The 12,993-nt window shown below is 42.0% G+C and overlaps 2 non-coding genes across 2 annotated transcripts; both read left to right on the top strand.

The window, feature by feature from the left end:
* The first annotated feature begins 6,451 nt into the window (after positions 1–6,451).
* On the top strand, positions 6,452–8,437 carry LOC117149286. The gene has a single exon (XR_004460181.1). It is a non-coding gene; the product is annotated as a small subunit ribosomal RNA (ribosomal RNA).
* A 684-nt stretch (positions 8,438–9,121) lies between these two features.
* Positions 9,122–9,300, top strand: LOC117149284. The gene has a single exon (XR_004460179.1). It is a non-coding gene; the product is annotated as a 5.8S ribosomal RNA (ribosomal RNA).
* Positions 9,301–12,993: the final 3,693 nt, after the last annotated feature.

The following is a 12,993-nucleotide window of genomic DNA, read 5'->3' as shown; positions in this document are numbered from 1 at the left end:
TTGCCATTTGCTTCGTTTATGGAGTTCTTTAAGATACTCCTCTTTCCACCGTGCACTAAACTGCTGATGTTGTGCTTGAGTTGCCATCGATTTATTATCGACTTGGCTTCGCCCTTTATCTCGGGTTCCGCCGTGGAAAGCAACGGCCCTCCAATAAGGAAATGGCCTGGTGTGAGGGCTAGCAAATCTGAGGGATCTTCGGACATAGGGGAGAGGGGTCTAGAGTTGAGGCAAGCCTCAATCTTCGCGAGAAGCGTCGCCAGCTCCTCAAATGTATATTTGCGGACTGACGTCGATTTAAGGAACAGGGTTTTGAAGCTTTTCACCCCTGCTTCCCACAAACCCCCCATATGTGGAGCCCCTGGTGGGATGAACCGCCATACGAGTCCCTGATGGCTATATGCATCAGTCACGGACTCTTTGATAGCTTGGAAAGTCAAAAAGTTGCCGCCCCACAAAGGTCTTACCATTATCCGAATGGACCCGCTGAGGACAACCGCGCCTCGCTACGAAACGAGCAAAGGCCGCTAGAAATTTCTCGGTTGTTAGATCGGAAGTGGGTTCCAAATGGATAGCCTTCGTGGAAAAGCACACAAACACACAAACATATCCCTTCGTTATGAGACACGCTCTCCCTGTATAATTTTTTATTTCGAAAGGGCCGGCATAATCGATACCCGTGTAGGTGAACGCCCTCGAGAAGGAGACTCTATCTGTCGGGAAATCGCCCATCAGCTGTGTTTGGAGTCTCTTCTTGTAAATCGTGCAAATCTTACACGGATTGACCACAGCCTTCACCAGATTCTTGATTTTAGGAATCCAATACTTCGATCGGATCAGGCGTACGATCAATTGACTACCGCCATGAAGAGTAATCTGGTGAGTAAATTGGACGACGAGGCGCGACAGTCTACAGTTATAGGGGAGAATAATCGGATGACGTTCATCATATTGCAGGGTTTTTGGGCAGTGAGACGGCCGCACGCCCTTAAAAGGCCGTGTTGGTCAATGAACGGGAACAAATTCACCAAAGACTTGACACTGGAGAGGCCTTTTCTCGGTCAGATGCTGAAGCTCTTGGCCATATGCTCTGCGCTGCGCAATGGAGGTCAGAGTTCGTTCTGCCCTCGGATCTCTTCACTTGTAGGGTGAATTGGGCAAGAACGAACGTGCCCAACAGTCGACTGGCGTCGCCTGCGTGATCGGCAACTCTGTTGGCCACAAATGTGGTCCAGTTGCACGCAGGCTTTCGTAGCCAGGCTAAGACGATTGTGGAATCTGTCCAGCAGCGAATATCTGAACTGGCGGAGGGCATGTGCGGAAGGATTGTTGTCACCATTTCGGTTAACAGCACGGCACCACAGAGCTCTAGCCGAGGAAGGGAGACGGTTTTTACCGGGGCCACTCGTGTTTTGGCTGTAAGCAGGCGAGTCAGGATCTTTGCCCCATCTCGACGCGGATGGCTCCATAGGCTCTCTGAGACGCGTCACAGAACCCGTGGTGCTCTATGATTACCTCAGGCTGGTACCAGATCCATCTCGGAACGCGGATCTGGTTGAGGTCGGAATACTCGTCTAAAAACGATTGCCACCGCTGACACATTTCAGTGGGAAGCTTATCGTCCCAGCCTAAGTTTTGCAACCAAATCTCCTGCATGAACATTTTTGAACGGATTATGAACGGCGCGAGCCACCCGGCAGGATCGAACAACCTAGCGATTTGGGACAAAACTTCTCGCTTTGTATAGGAGGGTTCCACAACTATGTCTGGAGGAACGAAATAGAATTCGTCGGACTTTGCCCTCCACCGAATACCGAGCGTCTTGGCCGTGCTTTCGGCATCGATGTCGAGGAACTCGCTATGAAGGAGGTGTTCGGCGGGACGTCTTTAAGGACGCTTTTGTTGTTCGAGGTCCACTTTCTTAGCGGAAACCCGGAGGCACTTAGGGCTGCTTGCAACTCTCGAATTGAACTTTGGGCTTCGTTTACGGAATTCGCCCTGCCAGAACGTCGTCGACGTACATGTGCTGCTGGATGATGCGGCTGGCATTTGGAAATGGCACTTGGATATCCTCTGCCAGCTGTTGCAAGACTCGAATGGCGAGGAAGGGGGCGCAGTTGACCCCGAAGGTAACTGTTTTTAGTCAAAGTCTCGGATATCTCCTTCCTTGTTTCGGAACAGAATTCTTTGAAACGGGGTATGTTTTGGATCGACCCAGATCTGACGATACATTTTCGTAATGTCTGCACTGAAGACGTATTGAAAATAACGCCATTTCAGGACCTGGATCGTTAGATCGGATTGTAGGACTGGACCAGCATGAAGGATATCATTTAAGCTGGTCCATTTGCCGACGGACTTGAAGCGTTGAATACAACGCGAAGCTTTGTAGTGGTGCTTTCGGGCTTAACTACCGCGTGATGAGGAAGATGATACGAGGGAGAATTGTGAGTCGGCGGAACTTCTTTCATATGACCCAGATCCAGGTACTCCTGGATCACGCTGTCATATTGCTCTTTTAAGGGAAAGTCTCTTTTTAAACGATTTTCGTTTCTAAGAAACTGAGCTAACGCAATGGACCTTGAATATCCTAAATCGGATCCGGTATTCTCGGATCCGGAACGGGAGCGTCACCACGTACCTCCCGCTTGCGTCTTTTGTTGTTGTTTGGAGGAAGTTCCTTTCACAATAGGAGTCCGACTCTTTTACCATCTTTACTGGTAGATCCTCCACCTCCCAGAACTTGCTGAGAAGCGTGTCGAGCGAATCAGGGTCGCCTATTTGGTGCACCTGGGTCGTGAAGGATGCGACCCGTTTCGGCTTACCCTTGGAAATCGGCCCCGTTAGCACCCACCCGAAAATAGTTTCTTGGCCCAGGAGCGAGCCGCAAATATTTTGTCGGGTGCCATCCATCATTATGGATGGTAGAATGTCAGCCCCGATCAGTACATCAATTTGAGAGCTCTCAAAAAAGGTAGGATCTGCCCAGCGGAGTGCGGGCAGGTCCTTCAAAGAATTCCGAGGGATCGGATAGGAGGGCAGTTTGCCTGAGAGCTCCGGAAGGACGTACGCTTCAGTGTCTAACTGTAGACCTGGCTTAGTAGGAGAGCGAATCCCGAAGTGACACAGCTTCGAGGATTTCGCGGAGACCGAATGATTTAAACCGGAGACTTGGGTCTGGGTGTTGCGGAATGGCAACTTGATGAGGTTGAACAGGCGTTCTGAAATGAACGTCGCCTCGGATCCCGAGTCGATTAAGGCTCGGGCTCGGTAGTTCGTCCCCAAATGGCACACGTCAATCATCGCTGTGCTCAGTAGGACGGCTGAAGTGCCGGACGCGAAAAAAGTTTGCACCGCTGAGGTGCTTGCCGATGCATTTCTGCTAGAGGGTCTCGGAAGTTGCTGTGTAGGGGCGCGAGGTTGAGGAACTCGCATTTTCGGAATTTGGGGGCTGCGATGCAGCAGCGTATGGTGCCTGCCCTTACATGTAAAGCAGCTGTGTGTGCTTGTGCAGTCACGTAGCTGGTGACCTCTGGCAAAACAATTCAGACATAGCTGCTTCTTTTTTATATACCCGGAGCGCGAGTCAACAGACATTTGAAGAAAACGCGGGCACAATCTTACCGGATGGTTCTCCTTATAACATAAGTCACACCCTTTCTGTTTGGTGCTGACCTTTGTCTCGAAGGATTGAAGCCTTTTTGGAACTGCCTGAGTCGGTTTCATATCTTCGATGGCTTCCAATGTCCGATACCTTTCGCTCAGGAAGGCATTTTTTCTTCCCAAGCTGGGATCTCGGATTTGGCAGTTAGCGACTGTTCCCATAAGGACAGGGTCTGCTTGGGCAGTTTGCTCGCGCAAAGGAAAACCAAGAGACAATCCCAGTTTTCTGTGGATACCTGGGAATGCGCTAGTGCTGTTAAACACCCCTGAATCGTGGATTGTAGCTCTTTTAGAGCATGACCAGATTCTTTGCGAAATTGAGCTCAAGTTAAAAAGAAGCTTGAGCTGGCTGTTGACTAAAAGTCGCTTATTTTGGAACCGATCTCGCAGCGCCTCCCACGCCGAAGCAAAACCATCATTCGTGAGAGGAGATTTCGCCACGATGGCTTTTGCTTCGCCACTTGTTTTCGTAAGGAGGTGGAATAGCTTCTCGACCGGAGTCAACCTGGGGTTGTTTACGTAAATTGCCGTGAATAGGTCCCGGAAAGTGGGCCATCGGAGGTAGTCGCCATCGAAGACTTCCGTGTCGCATGGAGGTAAGCGGCAGCCGGACGAAATTAGCGGCTGAGAGGGTGCTTGCGCGACTTGAGGCGTTGCTCTGTCGATTGTTTCGCCAATTTGTGCTGCACATGACTCGTATACTGAGTAGCAGTAGTCATATTTGGCCTGGAGAATAGGCACTGTGTCGAGGGATCCTTCTTGGGCCATTAGGTCAGAGCATGTTTCGTACTCTCTTTCCACTTTGTCCATAAGGCTCGCACCTGTTGCAGACGGACTTGTAACGTGTGTAGGGACGGAGAGGCTTGATCAGGAGTGTTGATCTTCGCTTCGAAAAGGCTTACGCGATCGCTGACGGCGATGAATTTATGCAACGCTGCGTTTGCGGGCGTTGGCTGCTCAGAGGATGCCATTTTCCTTGTGGTAGAGCGTGTGACGCGGAGGAAATCAGTCCCGACAGCGGAGGGACTCTCGGATTTTCTCGATAGAGAAGACTCACTAGACGCTCGCGTCACTGGTCGGGAAATGACCAACCTAGGAGTTGTCTTCGAACTGGTCGATGGCAAAACCTTTGCTTTCGGAGTGGGAGTCGCGGTTTTGACCCTGGGACTAACGGACTTGGGTGCTGGCTTACCGCGAGTGGATAGCGGAGATTGCGGGTTGAACTTTTGTTCTTTTCCAGGTGCGGGTGTCTTTTTCTTGTCTCCCTCTAGGGGCATGCTCAGCTATGCCCTAAGAGAAGGAAGTCAAGAAGGCCTGCACGCCGCAAAAAAATGTGGAATTGAAAAAAGAACCAGACACAGAGGGCACCCAAATCTGGATGGACAAAGGATCCCGTCGGAATTCGGGAGAAAGTTGCACTTGGGATCTGGAGATTGGAGCACGAAGAAGAAAAAAATCGCAATCTTTGTGAAATAAGGCCCAATAGATCTTCAATCAACAGGAAAAAAGCTTAAATGAAGCACAATATAGCTAAAATTCAGTGTGAAAAAAAATAGCTAGGAGGATTCACAAAAAAAAACAACAGCTGGAGTGAAGTCCACAAGAAGATATAAGTGTAAACGACCGGAAATTACGACAGAGGGTTCAAAAACTACTATAGGTAGGCAGTGGTTGCCGACCTCTCATATTGTTCAAAACTTATGTATTCATATGATTTTGGCAATAATATGAGTAAATTAAATAATATACATATGAAAATGATTAATTATTATATGTATAAGGGAAAAATAATCATATTATATATGAATAATGGAAAAAAAAATGAAATGTTCCTATAATCTCTTAATATATAAGAGAATAGCCCGTATGTTGGGTGGCAAACGGAATTGAAAATACCCGCTTTGAGGACAGCGGGTTCAAAAACTACTATAGGTAGGCAGTGGTTGCCGACCTCCCGCATTATTCGAAATATTTATTTCGGATTATGTTATATTGGTTACATACAATAAAGTTATTATTATCCGTACAAATTTGTTTCTCAGTTCTATAGAACACGGGACTTGGCCCGCGGATAATAGGAATATACGCTTATAGATAATATCGGAAACAAAAGTCAAGTTTCTATTATATATAGAATAACAAATCGTTTCCATATATTATCGTTAATTTTTGGAGGCAGGCAAATATTAATTTATTACCTGCCGTATAGTTGGATATTATATCGTTACGGTATAATACAAATATGGATTCTTATGAAGAAATATAAAATTATATATTAAATGTGGAAATATTATCATATGCGCTTGGTTTTATGTTATATATTACCAGAGATATATATGAAAAGAGATAAATTTTAAATTTATCTTCAAAATGCAAATGATTTAACTTAATATTTATATTGGTTAAACAAAAATTGTACATGTGTGGATACAATAATTATGTATGTTGGAAATAAAATGATATTTTATAATGAAATATGTATGTATAAAAAGATAAAATTATAGAAATATATATATTACAATAATTAGATGAAATTCTTGTTATATTGGTAAAACAAGTATAAATTAAAATGAAAATATGGATTACGAATGCTATATAAAAATGGCCGTAATCGAATGGATTTTTTACTTATATATTTAAAATTTTACCCAAAGGCGAAATATTGAATTTTATTCAATATAATAAAAAATCATGGAATTATATAAAGTGAAAAATCTATATATCTATATATCTATTATATTGCTTATTTCGATTCAAATATATGAATGGAATATGAAGGAAAAACATTATTCTGGTTGATCTGCCAGTAGTTATATGCTTGTCTCAAAGATTAAGCCATGCATGTCTAAGTACACACGAATTAAAAGTGAAACGCAAAAGGCTCATTATATCAGTTATGGTTCCTTAGATCGTTAACAGTTACTTGGATAACTGTGGTAATTCTAGAGCTAATACATGCAATTAAAAATGAACCTTATGGGACATGTGCTTTTATTAGGCTAAAACCAAGCGATCGCAAGATCGTTATATTGGTTGAACTCTAGATAACATGCAGATCGTATGGTCTTGTACCGACGACAGATCTTTCAAATGTCTGCCTATCAACTTTTGATGGTAGTATCTAGACTACCATGGTTGCAACGGGTAACGGGGAATCAGGGTTCGATTCCGGAGAGGGAGCCTGAGAAACGGCTACCACATCTAAGGAAGGCAGCAGGCGCGTAAATTACCCACTCCCAGCTCGGGGAGGTAGTGACGAAAAATAAAATACAGGACTCATATCCGAGGCCCTGTAATTGGAATGAGTACACTTTAAATCCTTTAACAAGGACAATTGGAGGGCAAGTCTGGTGCAGCAGCCGCGGTAATTCCAGCTCCAATAGCGTATATTAAAGTTGTTGCGGTTAAAACGTTCGTAGTTGAACTTGTGCTTCATACGGGTAGTACAACTTACAATTGTGGTTAGTACTATACCTTTATGTATGTAAGCGTATTACCGGTGGAGTTCTTATATGTGATTAAATACTTGTATTTTTCATATGTTCCTCCTATTTAAAAACCTGCACTAGTGCTCTTAAACGAGTGTTATTGTGGGCCGGTACTATTACTTTGAACAAATTAGAGTGCTTAAAGCAGGCTTCAAATGCCTGAATATTCTGTGCATGGGATAATGAAATAAGACCTCTGTTCTGCTTTCATTGGTTTTCAGATCAAGAGGTAATGATTAATAGAAGCAGTTTGGGGGCATTAGTATTACGACGCGAGAGGTGAAATTCTTGGACCGTCGTAAGACTAACTTAAGCGAAAGCATTTGCCAAAGATGTTTTCATTAATCAAGAACGAAAGTTAGAGGTTCGAAGGCGATCAGATACCGCCCTAGTTCTAACCATAAACGATGCCAGCTAGCAATTGGGTGTAGCTACTTTTATGGCTCTCTCAGTCGCTTCCCGGGAAACCAAAGCTTTTGGGCTCCGGGGGAAGTATGGTTGCAAAGCTGAAACTTAAAGGAATTGACGGAAGGGCACCACCAGGAGTGGAGCCTGCGGCTTAATTTGACTCAACACGGGAAAACTTACCAGGTCCGAACATAAGTGTGTAAGACAGATTGATAGCTCTTTCTCGAATCTATGGGTGGTGGTGCATGGCCGTTCTTAGTTCGTGGAGTGATTTGTCTGGTTAATTCCGATAACGAACGAGACTCAAATATATTAAATAGATATCTTCAGGATTATGGTGCTGAAGCTTATGTAGCCTTCATTCATGGTGGCAGTAAAATGTTTATTGTGTTTGAATGTGTTTATGTAAGTGGAGCCGTACCTGTTGGTTTGTCCCATTATAAGGACACTAGCTTCTTAAATGGACAAATTGCGTCTAGCAATAATGAGATTGAGCAATAACAGGTCTGTGATGCCCTTAGATGTCCTGGGCTGCACGCGCGCTACAATGAAAGTATCAACGTGTATTTCCTAGACCGAGAGGTCCGGGTAAACCGCTGAACCACTTTCATGCTTGGGATTGTGAACTGAAACTGTTCACATGAACTTGGAATTCCCAGTAAGTGTGAGTCATTAACTCGCATTGATTACGTCCCTGCCCTTTGTACACACCGCCCGTCGCTACTACCGATTGAATTATTTAGTGAGGTCTCCGGACGTGATCACTGTGACGCCTTGCGTGTTACGGTTGTTTCGCAAAAGTTGACCGAACTTGATTATTTAGAGGAAGTAAAAGTCGTAACAAGGTTTCCGTAGGTGAACCTGCGGAAGGATCATTATTGTATATATCCTTATCGTTAATAAACATTTGTTATAATACAAATAAATACAATTTACCAAAATAAAAATATTACAAAATGATTCCACGGAATCAAAAGTTAAAGTCAAAATAAAATGAAGATGGCTTTTATTTTATATGTGGGCTTGGCAACCTCATAAAAAGACTTTAACATTATTAATGTTGTTGTGCGTATTTGTGGCAGTACCTACTACAACAATGGCGTTTCCTATAAAAACAAATTCTCGAAAATGGAAATCGAAGAAACTGAACAAAATTTGAAAGTAGAAGTCGAATTAAAATTAAAATAATTTTGAATGTGGTATTCAAAATAAGTGTGTGTGTATATGGACCATAATATACACGCGTTGCGAATATGTATTGTTCATCTATGTTATGAGCATACGTTGGCTAATGCAACAACCTAAAATATACAATGTTTGTACCTGTCATCCATCAGGTTAATGTTTTATATAAATTTTGCAGTATGTGTCACCCAAAATAGCAAACCATAACCAGATTTTTATGATACATAATGCTTATATGAAACTAAGACATATCGCAACATTTATTTTTAGGTATAAAAATAAATTTATTGAAGGAATTGATATATGCCAGTAAAATGGTGTATTTTTAATTTCTTTCAATAAAAACAATATTGATATTATATAAAAATGAATTATAAAACTCTAAGCGGTGGATCACTCGGCTCATGGGTCGATGAAGAACGCAGCAAACTGTGCGTCATCGTGTGAACTGCAGGACACATGAACATCGACATTTTGAACGCATATCGCAGTCCATGCTGTTATGTACTTTAATTAATTTTATAGTGCTGCTTGGACTACATATGGTTGAGGGTTGTAAGACTATGCTAATTAAGTTGTTTATAAATTTTTTATAAGCATATGGTATATTATTGGATTAAATAATGATTTTATTCATAATATTAAAAAAGAAATGAAAAACATTATCTCACATTTGAATGTGAAAAACGAAGAGAAATATTTTCTTTTTCAATCAAATAATACTGAGAAATGTCTAGCATAAAAAATTGAAATATTTTTCATCTAGAATTGTCTCTTATTAATGATTCGGAAAAAGAAAAATCTTGGTTTTGTTATTATTCTTCGTTGGTTCGTTAAATGGATAAAAAATAACTTTGCTTACAAGAACTATTGGAACTATTTATAACGAATTTAATTGATTGTTTTATCATTTATATATAAAGAATTTATGGCAAAAAATAGTTATATATACAACCTCAACTCATATGGGACTACCCCCTGAATTTAAGCATATTAATTAGGGGAGGAAAAGAAACTAACAAGGATTTTCTTAGTAGCGGCGAGCGAAAAGAAAACAGTTCAGCACTAAGTCACTTTGTCTATATGGCAAATGTGAGATGCAGTGTATGGAGCGTCAATATTCTAGTATGAGAAATTAATGATTTAAGTCCTTCTTAAATGAGGCCATTTACCCATAGAGGGTGCCAGGCCCGTATAACGTTAATGATTACTAGATGATGTTTCCAAAGAGTCGTGTTGCTTGATAGTGCAGCACTAAGTGGGTGGTAAACTCCATCTAAAACTAAATATAACCATGAGACCGATAGTAAACAAGTACCGTGAGGGAAAGTTGAAAAGAACTCTGAATAGAGAGTTAAACAGTACGTGAAACTGCTTAGAGGTTAAGCCCGATGAACCTGAATATCCGTTATGGAAAATTCATCATTAAAATTGTAATATTTAAATAATATTATTAAGAATAATGTGCATTTTTTCCATATAAGGACATTGTAATCTATTAGCATATCCCAAATTTATCATAAAATATAACTTATAGTTTATTCCAATTAAATTGCTTGCATTTTAACACAGAATAAATGTTATTAATTTGATAAAGTGCTGATAGATTTATATTATTACAGAGCGTTAATTTTTCGGAATTATATAATGGCATAATTATCATTGATTTTTGTGTTTATTATATGCTCTTGTATGATTAACAATGCGAAAGATTCAGGATACCTTCGGGACCCGTCTTGAAACACGGACCAAGGAGTCTAACATATGTGCAAGTTATTGGGATGTAAACCTAATAGCGTAATTAACTTGACTAATAATGGGATTAGTTTTTTAGCTATTTATAGCTAATTAACACAATCCCGGGGCGTTCTATATAGTTATGTATAATGTATATTTATATTATTTATGCCTCTAACTGGAACGTACCTTGAGCATATATGCTGTGACCCGAAAGATGGTGAACTATACTTGATCAGGTTGAAGTCAGGGGAAACCCTGATGGAAGACCGAAACAGTTCTGACGTGCAAATCGATTGTCAGAATTGAGTATAGGGGCGAAAGACCAATCGAACCATCTAGTAGCTGGTTCCTTCCGAAGTTTCCCTCAGGATAGCTGGTGCATTTTAATATTATATAAAATAATCTTATCTGGTAAAGCGAATGATTAGAGGCCTTAGGGTCGAAACGATCTTAACCTATTCTCAAACTTTAAATGGGTAAGAACCTTAACTTTCTTGATATGAAGTTCAAGGTTATGATATAATGTGCCCAGTGGGCCACTTTTGGTAAGCAGAACTGGCGCTGTGGGATGAACCAAACGTAATGTTACGGTGCCCAAATTAACAACTCATGCAGATACCATGAAAGGCGTTGGTTGCTTAAAACAGCAGGACGGTGATCATGGAAGTCGAAATCCGCTAAGGAGTGTGTAACAACTCACCTGCCGAAGCAACTAGCCCTTAAAATGGATGGCGCTTAAGTTGTATACCTATACATTACCGCTAAAGTAGATGATTTATATTACTTGTGATATAAATTTTGAAACTTTAGTGAGTAGGAAGGTACAATGGTATGCGTAGAAGTGTTTGGCGTAAGCCTGCATGGAGCTGCCATTGGTACAGATCTTGGTGGTAGTAGCAAATAATCGAATGAGACCTTGGAGGACTGAAGTGGAGAAGGGTTTCGTGTGAACAGTGGTTGATCACGAGTTAGTCGGTCCTAAGTTCAAGGCGAAAGCCGAAAATTTTCAAGTAAAACAAAAATGCCTAACTATATAAACAAAGCGAATATAATACACTTGAATAATTTTGAACGAAAGGGAATACGGTTCCAATTCCGTAACCTGTTGAGTATCCGTTTGTTATTAAATATGGGCCTCGTGCTCATCCTGGCAACAGGAACGACCATAAAGAAGCCGTCGAGAGATATCGGAAGAGTTTTCTTTTCTGTTTTATAGCCGTACTACCATGGAAGTCTTTCGCAGAGAGATATGGTAGATGGGCTAGAAGAGCATGACATATACTGTTGTGTCGATATTTTCTCCTCGGACCTTGAAAATTTATGGTGGGGACACGCAAACTTCTCAACAGGCCGTACCAATATCCGCAGCTGGTCTCCAAGGTGAAGAGTCTCTAGTCGATAGAATAATGTAGGTAAGGGAAGTCGGCAAATTAGATCCGTAACTTCGGGATAAGGATTGGCTCTGAAGATTGAGATAGTCGGGCTTGATTGGGAAACAATAACATGGTTTATGTGCTCGTTCTGGGTAAATAGAGTTTCTAGCATTTATGTTAGTTACTTGTTCCCCGGATAGTTTAGTTACGTAGCCAATTGTGGAACTTTCTTGCTAAAATTTTTAAGAATACTATTTGGGTTAAACCAATTAGTTCTTATCAATTATAACGATTATCAATTAACAATCAATTCAGAACTGGCACGGACTTGGGGAATCCGACTGTCTAATTAAAACAAAGCATTGTGATGGCCCTAGCGGGTGTTGACACAATGTGATTTCTGCCCAGTGCTCTGAATGTCAAAGTGAAGAAATTCAAGTAAGCGCGGGTCAACGGCGGAGTAAAGCTAAGACGTTTGAGTAATATAAATGCCTCACCTCACGCAAAACGAGGTAGCCAGCTCTTTCCTCGAAGCCGAAAAACAACGGGCCCGAGATAGATTATTTGCAGAACAACATGAATTGTTATCGCGTCCGGAATAGAAAAATATTGGCGAACAAATTGTACCTCTCAGTTGATGGCAGCGGACTCCGTGAAGCGGCCATTGGGGACCGCAACACGGGTGGGTTAATCAACCACGCGTTTACTAACAGGAAAGGAATATATAGACGGTATTCGTCTGCGGATAAATGCCTACCACGAAGTCTCGTACTACAAGGGGAAGGCACGAATTGGAACGACAGTGTCGTGCAGGATGTGACGCTCCCGAAACAACAAACCATATAATGCAAAAATGTTACCGATCGCATGGGAGGCGCGTAGCTAGACACAACTGCGTAGTAAATCGAATCAAGCGGGGACTTGAGGAGAGAGGCTGCGCGGTCATTGTTGAACCAAGTCTGCAGTGCGAATCCGGCCTTAATAAACCGGACCTGGTGGCACTACGACAAAATCACATTGATGTGATCGACATACAAATTGTGACAGACGGACACTCTATGGATGATGCGCACCAGCGCAAAATCAATAGATACGACAGACCGGACATACGAACTGAATTGCGTCGCAGATTCGAA

The sequence above is a fragment of the Drosophila mauritiana genome, unplaced genomic scaffold (genome assembly GCF_004382145.1).
Source record: "Drosophila mauritiana strain mau12 unplaced genomic scaffold, ASM438214v1 U_189, whole genome shotgun sequence".
NCBI lineage: Eukaryota > Metazoa > Arthropoda > Insecta > Diptera > Drosophilidae > Drosophila > Drosophila mauritiana.
This window is presented reverse-complemented; position numbering and strand designations above follow the sequence as displayed.